Below are 20,111 nucleotides of genomic sequence, written 5' to 3'. Positions count from 1 at the left end.
CAGGAAGCCTGTGAGTCCGTGAGGTCAGACTTACTCTTTTTATAAAAACTGTCTCACAAGAATGAGTCCAGTGGTCCTGCAGGTACTGTTTCAATCCCTTATGAGTGCAGGCCCTCATTACCTAAGAACCTGCCCCTTCTGAAGGTCCCCACCACCTCCAAAAATTCCCACTCCAGATACCAGACTTTAACATGCTAACCATTGGAGGTTTAACCATTTAACCATGCTAACCACATCTACCCCAGCATATTGGGTAGTGGGATGTTCATATGATAGTTCTATTTTTAAAATTTTGAGAAACAACCACATTGTTTTCCATAATACCTGCGCTGATTTATATTCCTATCCATGGTGTACAAGGCTTTCTTTTTTTTCTATCCTTGCCAACACATGTTTTGTGATAATAGCCATTGTAACAGATGTGAGGGGATATCTCATTGTGGTTTTCACTCACATTTTTCTGATGATTAGTGATGTAGGGCATTTTTTCATATACTTCTTGGCCATTTGTATGTTTGAGAACCATTTAGGTCCTTTGGCTGTTTAAAAAAATCAGGTTTTCTTGCTACTGAATCCCTTACATATTAATATTTTTGATATTGACTCCTTATCAAAAGTAGGAATTACAAATATTTTCCCTCATTCTATAGGCTGTATCTTCATTCTGTTGATGTTTATTTTTCCTGTACAGAGGCTTTTTAATAGGATGTAATCCCATTTGTCTGTTTTCATTTTTGTTGCCTGTACTCATGAGCTCATATTAAAAAAATTATCGCCCAGACCAATATTAGAATTTTCTCCATGTGTTTTCTTGTAGTAGTTTAATAGTTTTAGGTTTTATATTTAGGATTTTAGTCCATTTTTGAGTTGATTTCTGTATATGATGTGAGATAAGGGTCTGGTTTCATTTTTCAGTGTGTGAATATTCAGTTTTCTCAGAACTATTTGTTCAAGTGAATATTCTTTTTTCATTGTGTGTTTTTGGCACCTTGGGTGAAAATCAGTTGACTCTAAATGGATGGATCATTTCTGGGGTCTGTATTGTGTTCTGTTGGTCTATGTGTCTGTTTTTAGAATAAAACCATGCCATTTTCACTAAAAATAGCTTTGTAGTATACTTTGAAGTCAGGGATTGTTATACCTCCAGATGTGTTCAGTTTGCTCAAGATTGCTTTGGTTATTCAGGGACATTTGTGACTCCATATGAATTTTAGGTATGTTATTTCTGTTTCTGTGAAAAACTCAATTGGAATTTTTATAGGAATTGCATTAAATCTGTAGATTACTTTGAGTAGAATGGACATTTAAGCAATAATAATTCTTTTAATCAGTGACATGATATTTTCAATTTCTTTCTCAGTGTTCTATAGTTTTCAGTGTATAGGTCTTTCACTACCTTGGTTAAATTTATTTTTTTTAAATTTAATTTTTTTTGTTCTGTTTTTGTTTAGACCTAGTTTTACTATGTATTCCAGGCTGGTTTGACCTTACAATCCCCTTGCCCCAGCCTCCCTAGTTGGGATTACAGGCATGTACAAATTTATAGATAAATATTTATATACACTTATATATACTTACATACTTTATATTAACTTTAGACTTATATTTATATATAAATATCTTATTTTTGGTAGGTATTTCGATGAGATTGTTTTTTGTTTTTTGGGTTTTTTTCTGGTACCGGGCATCGAACTCAGGATCTTGTGCTTGCGTGGCAGGTGCCAGAACCACTGAGCTAAATGCCCAGCCCATGAGATTGTTTTTTTAATTTCTATTTTGTATAGTTCCTTCTTAATGTATAGAAATGTTAACAATTTCTTGTATGTTGATTTTGTGTCCTAAAATTTTACTGAATTCTTTTATTAGTTCTGAGTTTTTTTCTTTTTTATTTATTTTTATTTTTAAAATTAATTTTATTGGTACATTTAAGGTATGCAATATAATGACATTCATCATTGGAAATTTGCACCTTTACATAATCTCTCTTGGTTCTTATTTTTCCCCCTTCCCCTGCCCTCCATTCAACCCCTCCATCCCTCCCTATTTACAAAGACTTTGTTTCCATTTTTCCATTTTCTCATATTAATTCCATTCCCTTCTTTCTTTTCCCCTACCCTTCCCACTTGCCCTTCCCCTTTGCATCTTTTCTTCCTATTTCACGTTATTATTATACCTTTTAGTCCTTATTTACACTTTCAGTTTTTCATACTAGAGAAACTATTCGGTATTTACACACTTGTGTCCTATGTATTTCACTTAAGAGTATCGCCTCAATGTGCATCCATTTAGCTATAAATGACTCTGGTTTCTCATTCTTTATGAGTAATACTCCATTTTATTAAAAAAACCACATTTTCTTTTTTTTCCCCCACTAAGTTTATTGGTACATTTTAGGTACAAAATACATTTACGTACATCATTGGGATCTTGTACCATTACATGAGTATCTTGGTTCTTATTTATTTTTCCCCTTCCCCTGCCCTCCCTTCACCCTCTCCACCCTTCCCTGTTTGCAAAGATTTTGTTTCCATTTTTTTCCTTTTCTCATATTTTTTCCCCTTCTTTCCTTTCCCCTACCTCTCCCACTTCTCCTGCTCCTTTAGACCTTTACTTCCTATTACACAATATCAATTATACATTTTTAAAATTAAAATATCAAGACCTAGGAGACATTACCACAGATTTTACAGAATTTGAAAGGATATAGAAAGCATATTTCAAAAATCTGTTTTGAAATAAATTTGACAACTTGTAAGAAGTACCTTGGAAGACAAATTAATGAAACTGACTTTGGAGGAAATATAAAATTTGAATAGCACCTACTAAAGAAAGTATATTCCTAGCTTGAAAACCTACCTATATGACAACAACAGGGTCGTACACATTTTAACTGATAAATTATATCAAACATTTAATTTTTAAAATTTTTAAATTAATTTTATTGGTACATTTTATTGGTACATTTTAGGTATACAGTTCATTTACATTTATCATTAGGTGTTTGTACATGTACATGATATATCTTTGTTCTTATTTTTTTCCCCATTACCTCTGCACCCTTCACCCCTCCACCCTTCCCTATTTACATAGATTTCATTTCCATTTTTTTCTTTTGTCATAGTTTTTCCTTTCCCTGTTTTCCTTTCCCCTTCCCCTCCCTTCACTCCTTCATCTTTGGACCTTTTTTCCTATTTCAAATTATCAATTATTCATTTTAATCATTTTAACTCTTGTTTACATTATCAGTTTCTCACACTAGAGAAACTATTCAGTATTTACACATGTGTATCCTATTTATTTCACTTAAGAGTATGGCCTCAATATGCATCCATTGAGCTATAAATGACTCTAGTTTTTCATTCTTTATGGCTGAGTAGAACTCCATTTTATAAAAAAACCACATTTTCTTTATCCAGTTTCCAGTTGATGGACACTTGGCCTGCTTCCAAGCTTTAGCTATTACAAACTGTGCCGCTATGAACATGCATGCACATGTATCATTGTGGTATGATTCTTTTAATTCTTTTGGGAAGATACCCAGCAGGGAAATAGCTGGGTCAAATGGGACCTCTAGTCCTAGTTCTTTGAGGTATCTCCATACTGACTTCCAGAGTGGTTGCACCAGTCTGCACTCCCACCAGCAATGGAGAAGGCTTCCTTTCTCCCCATAACCCAGCCAGCATTTGTTATTTGTTGATTTCTTGCTAGCAGCCATTCTTTGTGGGGTGAGGTGAAATCTCAGGGTTGTTTTCATCTGCATCTCTCAAATGACCAGTGATGTTGAACATTTTTTCATATATTTGTTTGCTGCTTTTACTTTTTTGTCTGAGAAATGTCTGTTCATTTCAGATGCCCATTTTTGGATTGGGTCTTTGAATTTGGGGGGGGTCTGATTTTTTTCAGTTCTTTATATATTCTAGATAGTAGTCCTTTGTCTGAGGTACAGCTGCTAAACATATTTTCCCATATTGTAGGTTGTCTGTTAGCTCTGTTGGTGGTTTCTTTTGCAGTGCAAAAGCTTTTTAATAAGATGAGATCCCAGTTGCTGTTTCTTTCTGCTAGTTCCCGGGCTACTGAGGTTTTGTTCATGAAGTCTTTTCCTATGCCAATGATTTCAAGAGTTCTACCTAACTTATCTTCCAGCAAGTTAAGTGTTTCTGTCTTAATATTTATATCTTTAATCCACTTCAATCTTAGTTTAGTGCATGGTGATAGGTATGGGTCTACTTTTAATTGTTGGCAGGTTGAAATCTAGTTTTTCCAGCACCATTTATTAAATAGGCTATCTTTCCTCCAATGATGGTGGTTGGCTCCTTTGTCAAAGATGAGGTGGCTGAGCATGTCTGGAGTTGTTTCTGGATCTTCTAATCTATTCCACTGATCCTCAGGTCTGTTCCTTTGCCAGTACCATGCTGATTTTATCACAGTAGCTTTGTAGTATAGTTTCAAGTTGGGGATTATGATACCCCTAGGCATGTCTTTGTTGCTTAGAATTGCTTTAGCTATTCTAGGTCTCTTCTGGTTCCAAATGAATTTTTGGATTGTTTTCTCTAGTTCTGTGAAGTATATTGTTGGAATTTCAATCAGCATTGCACTGAATCTATATAGCAGTTTTGGAAGTATGGCCATTTTCACTGTATTGGTTCTTCCTACCCAGGAGCAAGGGATGTCTTTTCATTTTCTTGTATCCTCTTCGATCTCTTTTTTCAGAGTGCTGTAGTTTTCAGTGTAGAAGTCTTTTGCTTCCTTTGTTAGATTGATTCCTAGATATTTCATTTTTTGGGATGCTATTGTAAAAGGAATTGTTTCCCTAATTTCTCTCTCAGTGAGTCTGTTATTTGTGTACAAGAAGGCTGTTGTTTTTTGAGTGTTGACCTTGTATCCAGCTTCTCTACTGAATCTGTCAATTAAGTCTAGAAGTCTTCTGGCAGAGTTTTTTGGGTCTTCTATGTAAAGTATCATATCATCAGCAAATAATGACAGTTTAACTTCTTCTTTTCTTATCTTTATTCCTTTTATTTCTTTCTCTTTTCTAATTACTGTCGCTAATGTTTTCAGAACTATATTGAATAGGAGTGGTGATAGTGGGCATCCTTGTCTTATTCCTGATTTTAGCGTGAAAGTTTTTAGTTTTTGACCATTTAGTATGATGTTGGCTGTTGGTTTTTCATAGATAGCCTTAATCAGGTTAAGATAAAGACCTTCTGTTCTGGTGCCTGGCTTGCAAGCGCAAGTTCCAGAGTTCGATCCCTGTTACCAAAAAAAAAAAAAATAAAAAAAAATAAAGACCTTCTATTCCAATTTTCTGTAGCTTTTTTATCATGAATGGGTGCTGGATTCTGTCGAATGCTTTTTCTGCATCTATTGAGGTGATCATATGGTTTTTGTCCTTGACTCTGTTAATGTGGTGTATTACATTTATTGATTTACGAATGTTGAACCATCCTTTCATCCCTGGGATAAATCCAACTTGGTCAGGGTGTGTGATCTTCTTGATGACCCTCTGTATTCTGTTTGCCAGTATCTTGTTGAGGATTTTTGCATCTATGTTCATTAGGGAGATTGGCCTGTAGTTCTCTTTTTGGGTTGGGTCTTTCCCTGGTTTTGGAATCAAAGTGACACTTGCTTCCAGGAATGAGTTTGGAAGCCTTGCTTCCCTTTCAATTTCCTTGATGAGTTCAAAGAGTAATGGCATTAGTTCTTTAAATGTCTTGTAAAATTCAGCAGTGAATCCATCTGGACTTGGACTTTTCTTCGTTGGTAAATATTTTATTACATTTTCAATTCCCCTCATTGTAATTGGGGTGTTTAGAATTTCTATATCTTCTTCATTTAACTTTGGCAATTTGTATGTATCTAGGAATCTGCTCATTTCTTCTGTGTTTTCCATTTTATTGGAGTAGAGGTTCTTGAAGTAGATATTGATGATCCTCTGGATTTCTGTTGGTTCTGTTGTGACTTCACCTTTTTCATTCTTACTTGCATGTATTTGTACCTTTTCTTTCCTTTTTTTGATAAGGTTGGCTAAAGGTTTATTGATTTTATTTATTCTTTCAAAAAACCAGCTCTTTGATTCATTGATTTTTGGTATTGTTCTCTTAATCTCCATTGCATTGATTTCTGCCCTGATCTTTATAATTTCCTCTCTTGTATGAGCTTTGGATTTGTTATGCTCTTCTTTTTCTAGGAGCTTGAGGTTCTGCATTAGGTTATTTATCTGAGTTTTCTCTGTTTTCTTAATATGGGCATCCACTGCTATAATTTTCCTGCGTAGAACTGCTTTCATTGTGTCCCTAGATTCCTGTGTATTGTACTGGCATTTTCATTTACTTGTAGAAACTGTTTAATTTCTTCTTTAATTACTTTGGTGACCCATTGGTTGTTCAAGAGAGTGTTATTCAGTTTCCATGTGTTTGTTGGGGTTTTGCAGTTTCTTATGTTATTGATCTCCAGTTTCATTGCATTATGGTCTGATAATATACAGGGGGTAACTTCTATTCTTTTACATTTGCTTAGAAATGTCCTATGAGCTAGCATGTGGTCTATTCTGGAGAATGACCCGTGTGAAGCCGAAAAGAATGTGTATTCTGATTTTGTGGGGTAGAACACTCTGTAAACATCTATTAAGTCCATTTGTTCAGTAGCTTGGTTCAGTTCTAGAATTTCCTTGTTAACTATTTGTCTTGATGATCTGTCTGTTTGTGATAGTGGGATATTGAGGTACCCCACTACAATTTTGTTAGAGTTTATTTGATTTTTCATGTCTATTAATATTTGTTTTGTATAGTTGGGGGCATTTTTATTTGGTGCATATATATTTAGGATTGTCATCTCTTCCTCTTAGATTGTTCCCTTCACAAGGATGTAGTGACCATCTTTGTCTCTCTTAATTAGTTTTGGTTTGAAATCTACTTTGTCTGCTAATAAGATTGCTACCCCTGCTTTCTTCTGGGTTCCTGTGGCATGGAGACCTGTTTTCCATCCTTTTAGTTTCAGTCTATGAGTTTCTTTTTGAGTTAGGTGTGTTTCTTGTATACAGCATATTGTTGCATTTTCCTTTTTAATCCATTCTGCCAGTCTATTTCTTTTGATTGGTGAATTGAGGCCATTAACATTGAGGGTTGTAATTGATAGATATTGATTTATCCTTGTCATGATGTTTTACTTTTGTTGGCCCTTTTATTTCTTATTTTTTCCCCCTTTCCCTTTAGTGTCTTACCTTGCCTGGTAGCTTCCCTATGTTGGGCCTCATGGAGTTGTGGCCTTCATTGCTTTTTTCTAGGATATTGTTTAGAATTGCTTGTAGTGCTGGTTTGGGGTTCATGAAATTTCTCAGGTATTCTTTGTCGTGGAAGTATCTAATTTCCCTATCAATTTTGAAAGATAATTTTGAGGGTTACAACAGTCTAGGTTGGAAGTTACTTTCTTTTAGGGCTTGAAATACTTTACTCCAGTCTCTCCTTGATTGGAGGGTTTGTATTGAGAAGTCCGCTGTGATTCTGATGGGTTTTCCTTTGTAGGTAATTTGTTTCTTTTCTCTAACTGCTTGTAGGATTTTGTTTTTCTGTTGGGTTTCTGGGATCTTGACTATTATATGTCTAGATGTAGATTTCTTTTTGGTCATGGCTATTTGGAGTTCTGTATGCCTCACTTATCTGTATGTCCAATTCTCTACCTCTGTCTGGGAAGTTTTCCACTATTACTGCTGTGAACAGTTTTTTAATGTTAATTGTGCTTTCTCCTGTTTTTTCATGGACTCCTATCAGTCTTATGTTATTCTTCTTTGCATCGTCTAGCAGTTGTTGGATTGATTTCTCATGGTCCCTTACTATTTTTAAGAAATCTCTATTTTCATGGTCTCTAACCCCAATTCTGTCTTCTATATCTGATGTTCTATCTTCAGATTCCCTTAATCTGCTGTGGATACTTTCAATGGAGTTTTTGATCTCTTGAATATCTCTTTGAATCTGTTTCATGGATTCCATTTCCTTCTTATGTTGGGTGATCATAGTTTCCATTTCTTTCTTATGCTGGGTATTCATGGCTTCCAGCATGTTTCTGAGCTCATCTATTTTTTTTTTATCTGTTTCTGTTCTAGATCCTATAATCATGTCTTTCACTCTGCTCACCATCTCTGTAGATATCTGGGAGATTATTTCTGGTTTGAATTTTTCTAGAGCCTCGTTCATCTGTTTTGTTACTTCCTGTGCTATCAGTTCAGGGTATCCAGGTGGTTGGTTATGGGACTTTTTCATCTCATTTCCCCAAGGATTTACCCTTGGTGGGGTGGAAGTCTGAGTTTGTGCCTTGCTTAAATGTCTTCTCATTTTTGTTTTTGGTACTGTCCTTGGTTTAACTCCTGGGTTGATAGTTTGAAATTGCTTATTGTAGGTATCTTTGTTGCTTGTAATTAGAACCCTTATGGAATGATTGCTTCTCAGATGTGTCTTCCAGATATAGCTGGTCTTTAAGTTTTGAGTCTCTAATGACTCTAAGGCTATCTCATTTTCCTTATACTAGGAAGGTTCATTGACTAGATCAATAACAACACCTTAGCCCAAGTGATACAATCAGCAACACCATTGCATCAAGTCCATCTTTGAAAATGACATTTTGTGGTAGTTATTAATCTATCACCTTTAGCTGTGTGAATTAAATCAAGATTGAGGACAACCCAACATATAGTGAATAAACTCTTCAATATAAGAACTTTACCCTTTGGGATGGGGAGTTAGAAGGGGTTGGGGAGGGAGGGACAGATGGGAAGAAGGATAGGGGAAGGTTAGCAGTGTGGCCAGAGGACACAGGTGAGAGGGAAGGAGAGAATAATAGTAAAATAAAGAACTCCAAATGAGGACCAAAACAGGGACAAAAAGGGAAGGTGAACAATGTAGGGGAGCAAGAGAGTGAGTGTAAGAGAGAGAGAGAAAAGAAAGAGAAAAGAAAGAAGAAAAGAAAAAAAAAGGAGAGAAAAACAAATATTTGCAAAGAGTAGGAAAAAAAATTAAAGATAAGAGGGGCAAAAGTAAAGAAAAGAGAAAAAAAACCCAAACTAATAATACTAATTTTGAGAATAAAAAAAACCAGTGAAGATGTAGGGCCTCTTTCAGGGTATGTCTCTGCTGTCACAATAGACAACATGGGTAGCAGTGTGCAAATATAAGTCAATGAGTCTCAGCAAGCTAGTCACAGATCCATGAGATTCAGGCAGATTTCTGGCTGCAAGTCCCAAGTTGAGCTCCCTGTCCTCCTGTAGGGTTGAACTCTGCAGAGTTGTATTGCAGGTTCCAGCTGCCCTTCCCCTGAAGATAGACCTGGTCCTGATGGGAGGTGAAGATGATTCCAACTTACCCAGTACAGTGGTCTGGTGGTTCGGTGTCCTCTGCATCTTTGTAGTGTGGAACCAGGTGGCTGTACAGAGAAGAGGCCAGAGGAGTGGGGGCAGGGAGGTCCAGTGGATTGCTGACTGATTCGGCCTGTTCTGCGTGACTTGCGACCTTAGTAGGGCGTATATCAAACGTTTAAAGCAGAAAAAAAAGGAACACTTCTCCCCTCATTTTAGCAAATCAACATTGTGCTAATCCTAAAACTGGATAAAGATAATAGAAAAAAAAAGTATGAACATAGATAGAAATTTGTTTAACAAAACAAACTATTGGAAGTCAGATCTGGCAGTATGTAGAAAGTTTTATTATAGGTTTTATTATAGGGATGGCAGTGTTGGTTCAGCATTGGAAGATCCACTCCCAAAAGTCATCATTTTAACAGAGGAAAGGAAAAAGCCATATGATCCTGTCACTAGTTGGAGAAAAAGTATTGGACTAAATTCTACACCTGTTCATGGTAAAAGCTATCAGGAGACTAGAAGTAGAACAGAAACTTCTCAACAGATTAAAGACATGTACTCCATACTTCCAGCGAGAATGCCTTATATAACTGGAGAAGATACAATGCTTTCTCCTTAAGGTGGGGAACAAGGGCAGATATGCTTACTCTTTATCTGTCCATTAAACTTTGAAACCTAGTCCCCACCAAAATAGTCTGACAATAAAATAACACAATTAGGATAGGATTGGCATAGCAGAAGCAAAATCTTTATATGTAGATGAAATGATCATCTACAGAGAAAATGCTAAGAAATCTCTAGGAGCCCCTAAAACTTGTATTTGAATTTAGCAGGATTAGAAAACACAAGGTATATATAAAAATTCAGGTCTATGTATACTTGCTATAAATGAAGAGTTGGATATTGAAATTTAAAAGTTATGTAGGCGTATAAAGGTCCTAGAAAAGTTAAAACAAACAAACAAACAAACAAAAAATAGTGTTGGAAGACGTTTAGTACCTAATTTTAAGACTTCTTCTAAAGCTACAGTAATCAAGGCAGTGTTGGTGTAAGGAAAGACATATAGATCATTTGAATAAAACAGAGAATCTAGAGATAGAACCACACATATATGGTCCACTGAGTTTTGAACATTAGCATTTTATAGAATATAAACTCAATTCAAGAGCTGAGGAAGAGACAGTGTTTTCAGCAAACGGCACTAGAACACCTGGTATCTGTATATAAAAAATTAACCTCAACCCTTTATTTCCATACATAAAAATAACTTGAAGGGATCTATGAACCTAAATATGAAAGCCTAAAATTATAAAACTTTAAGAAGAAATTATAAGGGAAAATGTTTATGAATTTAGGGTAGGCAAGAACTACCTAGGATACAAAAAACATGATGTATAAAAGAAAAAAATTGATAAATGAGATTCCATCAAAATTTAGAACTTTAAATGACATCATTCAAATGAAAAGTAGTCCTTAAACAGACCATATTTACAATGCATATTACCTATGAGCAGAATGTATAAAGAATTCTTACAGCTCATTAATAGACAACCCAATTAAAAAGTAGACATAAGATGATAAACAGCCAGTACAGCACAAGGAAAGGTGTGCATCTCTAGAATCAGAAAAATACTAATCAGTACAATAACAAGATTGAATTATACACTCATTAGGGAGATGAAGTTCAAAGTTTTAAAAGCCTTGTCATGACTTTTTCTTTTTGTTGGATTCTCCCCCTTTGCATTTAATTGGTCACATCCAATGGATTCATTCTGCTGGGCTTCCTGGGGTTGTGATCCTCATTGTCTTTTCCTAGGATATTGTCTAAAATGTTTTGGAGTGCTGGTTTGGTCAATCTGGGTTGGAGGCTGTTTTCCTTTAGGGCTTGAACTACATCACTCCAAGCTCTTCTTGCCTTGAGGGTTTGCGTTGAGAAGTCTGCTGTGATTCTCATGGGCTTTCCTTTGTATGTGATTTGTTTCTTTTCTCTCACTGCTTGTAGAATTTTGTTCTTCTGTTGGGTTTCTGGAATCCTAACTATTATATAACTATGTGTAGTGTTTTTTTTTTATCAAGGCTAGCTGGAGTCCTATATGCCTCACTTATCTGTAAGTCAAGTTCTTTTCCCCTGCTTGGGAAGTTTTCTGCCATCACTTCTGTGAACAATTTTTTTATGTCATCTTCACTCTCTCCTGTTTATCCATTGACTCCAATCAGTCTCATGTTATTCTTCTTTGCATTGTCTAGCAGCTGCTGGATTGGTTTCTTGTGTTCCCTTATAATTTTGAAGCAATTTTTCTTTTCCTGGTCACTAATTGCAATCTTATCTTCTATATCTGAAATTCTATCCTCACATTGGTTCATTCTGCTGTGCAGACTTTTGATGGAGTTGTTTTTTTTTTTTTGGTACCAGGGATCGAACTTGGGTCCTTCTGTTTGCGAGGCAGGTGGTGGAACCACTGAGCTAAATCCCTGGCCCTCAATGGAGTTTTTAGTCTCCTGGAAATCTGTTTGCATCTGTTGTATGGATTCTATTTGTTTCCTATGTTGGGATTCCATCATGTTCCTCAGCTCCTCTCTAGATTTATTAATCATGTCTTGCACTATTGGCACAATCTTTGCTGTTATCTGAGTAATTATTTCTGATTTCATTTTTCCAAGATCCTCTTTTGTTGTGAGTTCAGAGAGTCCAGGTGGTTGATCATCAGATTGTCCATCTCGTTTCCCTTTGGGGTTGCTGTAGGTGATCTGGAAGTCTGTTTTTGAGGCTTGTTCACGAGTCTTCTCATTTCCGCGCATGAGGGGTGGGTGCTTCACCTTCTCTGCCCTAGGAGCATGGAATGGTGGTGGGGGAGCTTCCTTCTGGGTGCTAGGACCAGCTCACCTTCTCTGCCCTAGCAGCGTGGAATGGCAGCATGGGAGCTTCCTTCCGGATGCTCAAAACCACATTTTCTTTATACAGTCTTTACTTGATGGGCAGTTGGGTTGCTCCCAAGTTTTAGCTATCACGAATTGTGCTGCTATGAATATGGGTTCACATGTATCACTGTGGTATGATTCTTTTAATTCTTTGGGGAAGATACTCAGCAGGGGAATAGCTGGGTCAAGTGGGACTTCCAGTCCTAGTTTTTTGAGGTATCTCCATACTGATTTCCACAGTGGTTGCACCAGTCTACACTCCCACCAGCAGTGGAGGAGGGTTCCTCTTTCCCCACAGCTCCTCCAACAATTGTTATTAGTTGATTTCATGATAGCAGCTATTCTTATTGGGGTGAGTTGGAATCTCAGTGTTGTTTTCATTTGCATCTCTCAAATGACCAGAGATGTTGAACATTTTTCAAATGTTTATTTGCTATTTCTACCTTTTTGTCTGCAAAATGTCTGTTCATTTCAGATGCCCATTTTTGAATTGGGTCTTAAATTTGGGAGGTAGAATTTTTTGAAGTTCTTTATATATTATAGATGGCTGACCTTTGTCTGAGGGACAGCTGGTGAAAATTTTACCCACATTGTGCATTGTCTCTTCACACTGTTGGTGGTTTCTCTTGGTGTACAAAAGCTTTTTAATAAGAAGAAATCCCACTTGTTGATTGTTTGTGCTAGTTCATGGGCAACAGAAGATTTTTTCATAAAATCTTTTCCTACACCAATGTCTTCAAGATTTTTACCTAATCTCTGTTCCAGCTGGTTCAGTGTTTATGTTTTAATATTTAGATCTTTAATCCATTTTGATTTTAGTTTAGTGCATGGTGAGAGATATAGGTCTAGTTTTAATCTTTGGCAAGTTGAAACCCAATTTTTCTAGCACCATTTTTTAAAGAGGCCATCTTTCCTCCAGTGAGGGTGTTTGGCTCCTTTGTCAAAGATGAGGTGGCTGAGTGTGTCAGAGTTTGTTTCTGCATACTCTAATCTGTTCCGTTGGTCCTCAGGTCTGTTTCTTTGCCAGTACCATGCTGTTTTTATCAACAGTAGCTTTGTAGTATAGTTTCAAGTGTGATCCCCCATACTTTGTCTTTGTTGCTTTTGGTATTCTAGGTCTCCTATAGTTCCAAATGAATTTTGGATTGTTTTCTCCAGGTCCACGAAGTATGCTGCTGGGATTTCAATTGGGATTACGTTGAATCTATATAGCAGTTTTGAAACTATGGCCATTTTCACTATGTAGATTCTTCCTACCCAAGAGCAGGGAATGTCTTTCCATTTTCTGATATCCTCTTTGATGTCTTTTTTCAGAGTGCTATACTTTTCAGTGTATTGCTCTTTGATTTCTTTTGTTAGGTTGATTCCTAGGTATTTCAGTTTTTTGGATGCTATTGTGAAAGGAATTATTTGCCCTATTTCTCTCTCAGGGAGTCTGTCATTGGTGTAGAGGAAAGCTATTGATTTTTGTGTGTTGACCTTTTAACTAGCTACTTGACTGAATTTGGTTATTAAGTCTAGACAACTTTTTGTGGAGTTCTTGGGGTCTTCTATATAGAGTATCATGTCATCTGCAAATAATGACAATTTGACTTCTTCATTTCCTATCTTTATTCCTTTTATTTCTTTCTCTTGTCTAATTGCCATGGCTAATGTTTCCAGAACTACATTGAACAAGAGTGGTGATAGTGGACATCTTTGTCTTGTTCCTGATTTTAGTGTGAAGGATTTCAGCTTTTGAGCATTTAGTATGATATTGGCTGTTGGTTTTTCATAGATGGCTTCTATCAGTTTGAGGTAGAGACCATCTATTCCAATTTTTGTAGGGTTTTTATCATAAATGCATGTTGGATTTTGTCAAATGCTTTTTCTGCATCTATGGAGATAATCATATGGTTTTTGTCCTTGGCTCTATTGATATAGTGTATTGCATTTGATTGATTTGCATATATTGGACCATCCCTGCATCCCTGGGATGAATCCCACTTGATCAAGGTGTATGATCTTCTTGATGATCTTCTGCATTCTGTTTGCCATTATCTTATTAAGGATTTTTGCATCTATGTTCATTAGTGAGATTGGCCTATAGTTCTCCTTTTCGGTTGGGTCTTTCTCTGCGTTGGGGATGAAGGTGATGGTTGCTTCCATGAATGAATTTGGGAGTATTGCTTCCCTTTCAATTTCACTGAAGAGTTTAAACAGTAGTGCCAGCAGTTCCTCTCTAAATGTCTTGTAGAATTCAGCAGTGAAGCCCTCACGGCCTGGGCTTTTCTTAGTTGATAAGTTTTCAATTATGTTTTCAATTTTTTTGATTGATATTGGGTTATAATTTTTAGGTCTTCTTGGTTCAAGTTTGCTAATTCACCCCTTTCTAGGAATCTGTCCATTTCTTCTTTATTTTTTATCTTATTGGTGTGTAGGTTCTTGAGGTAGTTATTGATGATCCTCTGGATTTCTCTCTCTCTTTCTTTTTTTTTTTTTTTGTTACCAGGTATCAAACTGGGGACCTTGAACTTTTGAGGCAGGTGGCGGGTGTCATCATTGAGCTAAGTCCCAGGCCTGATCCTCTGGATTTCTGCTAGGTCTGTTGTAGTTTCACCCATTTCATTCTTAATTGCATGGATTTGGGCCTTTTCTTTTTCTGATAAGGTTGTCTAAGGGTTTGTCAATTTTGTTGATTCTTTCGAAGAACCATCTCTTGGCTTCATTGATTTTTTGTATCATTCTCTTAGTCTCCATTGTATTGATTTCTGCTCTGATCTTTACAATTTCCTTCCTTGTATGAGCTTTGGGTTTGTCCTGCTCTTCTTTTTCTAGAGGCTTGAGGTTTAGCATTAGGTTAGGTAATTGAGCTCGCTCTGTTTTCCTAATGTGAATATTCACTGCTGTGAATTTCCCTCATAAGACTGCTTTCATTGTGTCCCATAGATTCTGATATGTTGTATTGGCATTGTCATTTAATTGTAGAAACTGTTTGATTTCTTATTTAATTTCCTCTGTGACCCATTGTTTATTCAAAAGTTTGTTGTTCAATTTCCATGTGTTTATGAAATTCTTGCGGTTTCTTTTGCTATGGATCTCCAATTTCATCGCACTATCGTCTGATAATATACACGGATAACTTCAATTCCTTTGCACTTACTTAAACATGTTCTATGTGTGAGTATGTGGTGTATTTTAGAGAAGGACCCATGTGCAGCTGAAAAGAAAGTGTATTCTGATTTTGTGGGGTGGAAGACTCTGTAAACATCTGTTAAGTTCATTTTGTCAAGAATTTGATTGAGTTCTAGTATTTTGTTGTTTATTTTCTGTCTAGTTGATCTATCTATTTGTGACAGTGGGGTAATGAGGTCTCCCAGTACTATTGTTTTAGTGCTTATTTGATCTTTCATGTCCATTAGTATTTGTTTTATATAGTTGTGGACACTAGTGTTTGGGTATATATATTTATGATTGTCATCTCTTCTTCTTGGATTGTTCCCTTTACAAGGATATAGTGTCCTTCTTTGTCTTTCGTTATCAGTGTGGGTATGAAATCTACTTGATCTGCAAAGAGCATAGCTACTCCTGCTTTTTTGGGGGGTTCCCGTCGCATAGAGCATTGTTTTCCGCCCTTTAATTTTCAGTTTGTGAATTTTTTTTTTTTTACTTTTATTTCCATTTATTTTATGCCTAATTTATTTCCGTGCCATAAGTTTTTGTTTCTTCAGTTTCTTCTGGGATATCTTTTTCTTCTGTGCAACTTCATCCTCTGGTTTAGGAACAATTTGTTCCTTTTCAGTAAGGATCATCTCAGTATGGCAGGAGGAGCTCATGTATGGGTTAATCTGGCCATGAGCTCTGTAAGTACAGCGGCCCATCTTGGGTGCTTTGTTCACCTGGATATGTTCAATGACCAGAGTACTGACATCTAAACCCTTAAGCTCAGCATTACTCTCTGCATTTTTAAGCATGTGCAGCAAAAATTCAGCATGCTTTTTTGGCTACTGGCCCTGTGTCCAGCCCCACTGTTTGGCCTGGGCACACCTACCAACTCCACCATTGTTATGCCTGAATGGCACACATTGTTTCTTTAATGTGACATCCTTCAGATACTTGATGGCCTTTCGAATATGCGTACCCTTGATGGCCTGGGCAGTTTCACGGGTGTTCTTAAAGTGAACATGAAGATTTGAGCCTCTTGATTTGCATGATTTTGTGGGGTTTTCTGGGTGAAGAGAGTATCGAACTATTTTCACAGGTCACCTCTGGCAGCCTACAGGAAGAGTGTGAGTTTGTTTTTGAATTAAGTGTGTTTCTTGTATGCAGCATATTGTTGGACCTTGCTTCTTCACCCATTCTGCCAGTCCATTTCTTTTGATTGGTGAATTTGAACCATTAACTTTGATGGTTATAATTGGTATGTTCTGACTTATCCTTGTCATGACTTTTTCTTTTTGTTGGATTTTCCCCCTTTGTATTTAATTTCTTGTCATGACTGATGGATCCATTCTGCTGGGCTTCCTGGGGTTGTGATCCTCATTTTCTTTTCCTAGGATATTGTTTAAAAAGTTTTAGAGTGCTGCTTTGGTATTCGTGAAGTTCCTAAGGTGCTCTTTGTCATGAAAGTATCTTATTTCTTCATCAATTTGGAAAGATTATCTTGCAGGGTACATCAGTCTGGGTTGGAAGTTGTTTTGAAATAAGTCACTCCAAGCTCTTCTTGCCGTGTGGGTTTGTGCTGAGAAGTCTGCTGTGATTCTGATGGGCTTTCCTTTGTATGTGATTTGTTTCTTTTCTCTAACTGCTTGTAGAATTTTGTTCTGTTGGGTTTCTGGAATCTTAGCAACTATATGCCTATGTGTAGATTTGTTTTTGATCATGTCTAGTTGAAGTCCTATATGCCTCACTTATCTCTATGTCAAGTTATTTCCCCCTATTTTGGAAGTTTTCTGCCATCACTTCTGTGAACAGTTTATGTCATCTGCACTCTCTCCTGTTTCTTCCTTGACTCCAATCAGTCTGATGTTATTCTTCTTTGCATTTTCCAATAGCTGCTGGATTGATTTCTCATGGTCCCTTACTATTTTTAAGCAATTTTTCTTTTCCTGGTCATTAATTGCCATCCTATCTTCTATATTTGAAATTCTATCCTCACACTGGCTCATTGTGCTGTGTAAACTATCAATTGAGTTTTTAATCTCCTGGGAATCTGTTTGCATCTGTTTTATGAATTCCATTTATTTCCTGTGTTGGGATTCCATTATGTTTCCCAGCTCCTCTATTTTTTTTTTTAACTGCATCTGTTCTAGATTTATTAATCATGTTTTGTACTATGGGTACAATCTCTGTTGTTATCTGAGAAATTATTTCAGATTTCATTTTATCCAGGTCCTCTTTCATTGCCAGTTCAGGGAGTCCAGGCTGTTGAGTATCAGATTGTTCCATCTCCTTGCCCTTTGGGGTTGCCTTAGGTAATCTGGAAGTCTGGTTTTGAGACTTATTTACGTGTCTTCTCATTTCAACAGATGCAACCTTTTGTGTGTTTGTTGAGGTGACTTTTTGCTCACCTAGTGGTCTTGAATTCTCAGCAAGGCACCAAATAGCCTTTACTCTGCTGCCCACCAGTACACCAATTCCTGGGTTCAGAGTGGTGGCCTTCTGAATCCCTGAGCTGACCTGTGTCTGGGTGGGGTTCTGGCTGGGGCCTGTGCACACTTGGAATGGTATCTAGGTTTGCCTCTTGCTGGGGCCCCTATGTAGCTTTTGTCTGAGAGGGCCTTTGGTTGAGGGCTGTGCACCCCAGTTCTGTTGTCTGGGCAGGCTTTGTCTAGCACCTCCATGCACTTATCAGTGGTAACAGGGAGAGCCTCTGGGTATTGCTTGTGTGCCTGTTTAGCTCTTTTCTAGGCCACTCCTTGGCTGAGGCCAATGGTATGGCAGGCCTCTGGCTGAAGCTTGTGCACCTGTGCAATTCTTTTCTGGGTGGGCAGTTGACTTGGATGGGTGTGCAAGGCTCTGGTTGGGGTGGAGCCTTGGCTGGGATCTGCTTGCAGCCATGCTTGTCTGGGCATCTCAGCTGCTCCCTGGGTTCTGCGTGCACTTACAGATGGAATGGCCGGCCTCCCACTGCAGCTTAAGAGATTTTTTTAAAGCAGATTCTTTAAGTGTTCTACATATAAGATCATGCCATCTATTATTAGATAAGATTAAGGGAATTAGGAAGGGTTGTGAGGAAGGTTAAAAGGGGAAGGTTATGATAAAAATACATGTGTGTATGAAAATAGTATACCAATATTTTGTAGAGTTAATAGGCACTAATGTATTTTATTTTATTTTGAAAATTAATTTTATTGATATCTTTTGATATACATAATAGTCACATTCATCATAGGGAATTGTATTTTTGATTTTTGATTCTTCTTTTTTTCTCCATTCCCCTCCACTCCTTTCAATCCTTCTTCCCCTTTTTATTTACAAAAGCTCTGTTTCCAGTTTTTCATTTCTATTCTCTTTTTTTCCTTTTCCCTTCCTTCCCTACCTCCTACCCCTCCTTTGTTCACCTTCCCATTTGAATATTTTCTTCCTACTTCCCAATATCTATCATCTATTTTGGTCCTTATTTGCACTACAATAGCTGGTACTACAGGTATGTGCCACAGTGCCTGCCTCTTGCTTTGTGTTTTAACCTGGCTTTTGGTTACGCCCAGTTTCATTTTATTGCTCTCTTTTTAGAAAAGGAAGGCTGCAGGGAGTTAAGGAATGAATCAACATGGAGGCCATGATCTTAAACCACATTTTTAAGAGAAACAAAGAAGAAGCTCTGAGGCCCAGATCAAAGGAAGCATGTGTTATGATGAAGAGTGGAATGTCTCCAGGGTGGAAAGCAGTCCAAAGAAGAGAAGAAGTAGGGGATGTTATGTAAGTAATGGGATCTGATTCCTTGGGATCTGATACTTGGAAAGTAGGAGAGACGTAGACGGTGTGGACAGGCGGTGTCCCGTGCAGCAGAGAATCCAGAGGAATAAATGCAAATTCAAAACAGATGCTAACAGAGTCAAATTTATCATTTTCCTTATACAATCAGCAGTCTTGTGTCTTATTTAAGAATTTTATTCCATATCCAAGGTCATGATTATCTCCTATATGTTTTATATGTTTGCCTTTATTTAAGTCTTAATTGAACCAGAATTGATTTTTGTGTATATAGAGGGGTGGTGATTCAATTTTTTTCTTTGAGTTTATTTTCATCAGCATTGGTTAAAATAGTCCATCCTCTCTCAATTGATCTGCATGGGTTTAATTCTCGTCTCTACTGTTGTATTGGTCTGTGGTCCAACCTGTTCCATAAAGGATAAATACATTTTATATTGCATTGACTTTAGATCAGTGCTATTCTTATATGTAATATTTCTCATTAATTGGAATAGCTTAACTGTAGTTGTGAAAGGAAGTTCAATTTTGTTGGATGCTTTTATATGCTCTTTAGCTATTGAGACAACCATATGACTTCTTTCATATTTTAACATGGTAAATTGCATTATTTGACTTTCTCTTATCAAGCCAACTGTGTATTCCAGATGATATCCTATTTGGTCATTGTAAATTATTTTTCTTGAACATGTTTTGATTTGCACTAATATTTCCTGTAGGATTCTGACATCTATGTTAATAGCAATTTTCCCTTCTTTTATTATCTTATCAGGTTTCTGTAGCATGGTTATAGCAGTCTCTAAAAATGAGTTGGGAGAATTCCTTCTCCTTCCATCTGGAAGAGTTTGTGTGCAATTTCAGTGATCTGTTACTTGAAATAGTATTTTTGGGCCTGATCTTTTCTTCTATTTTAAATAGGTTTAAAGAGATCTCT

General features: G+C 36.9%; 1 long non-coding RNA gene across 1 annotated transcript in view; it reads left to right on the top strand.

Annotated features, from left to right (window-relative positions):
- LOC110344484 (uncharacterized) overlaps nucleotides 1-20,111 on the top strand; it is a 181,517-nt gene that overhangs the window by 50,893 nt on the left and 110,513 nt on the right. Inside the window, exon 3 of the long non-coding RNA XR_015439175.1 lies at nucleotides 18,980-19,165. This is a non-coding gene — a long non-coding RNA (uncharacterized LOC110344484). The remainder of the gene's footprint in view (nucleotides 1-18,979; nucleotides 19,166-20,111) is intronic.

The sequence above is a fragment of the Heterocephalus glaber genome, unplaced genomic scaffold (assembly GCF_053883595.1).
Source record: "Heterocephalus glaber isolate CG9 unplaced genomic scaffold, H.glaber_assembly_v1.0 deba00001472, whole genome shotgun sequence".
Classification (NCBI taxonomy): Eukaryota; Metazoa; Chordata; class Mammalia; order Rodentia; family Bathyergidae; genus Heterocephalus; species Heterocephalus glaber.
The sequence above is the reverse complement of the archived record's forward strand: the minus strand, read 5'-3'. Positions and strand labels throughout refer to the sequence as shown.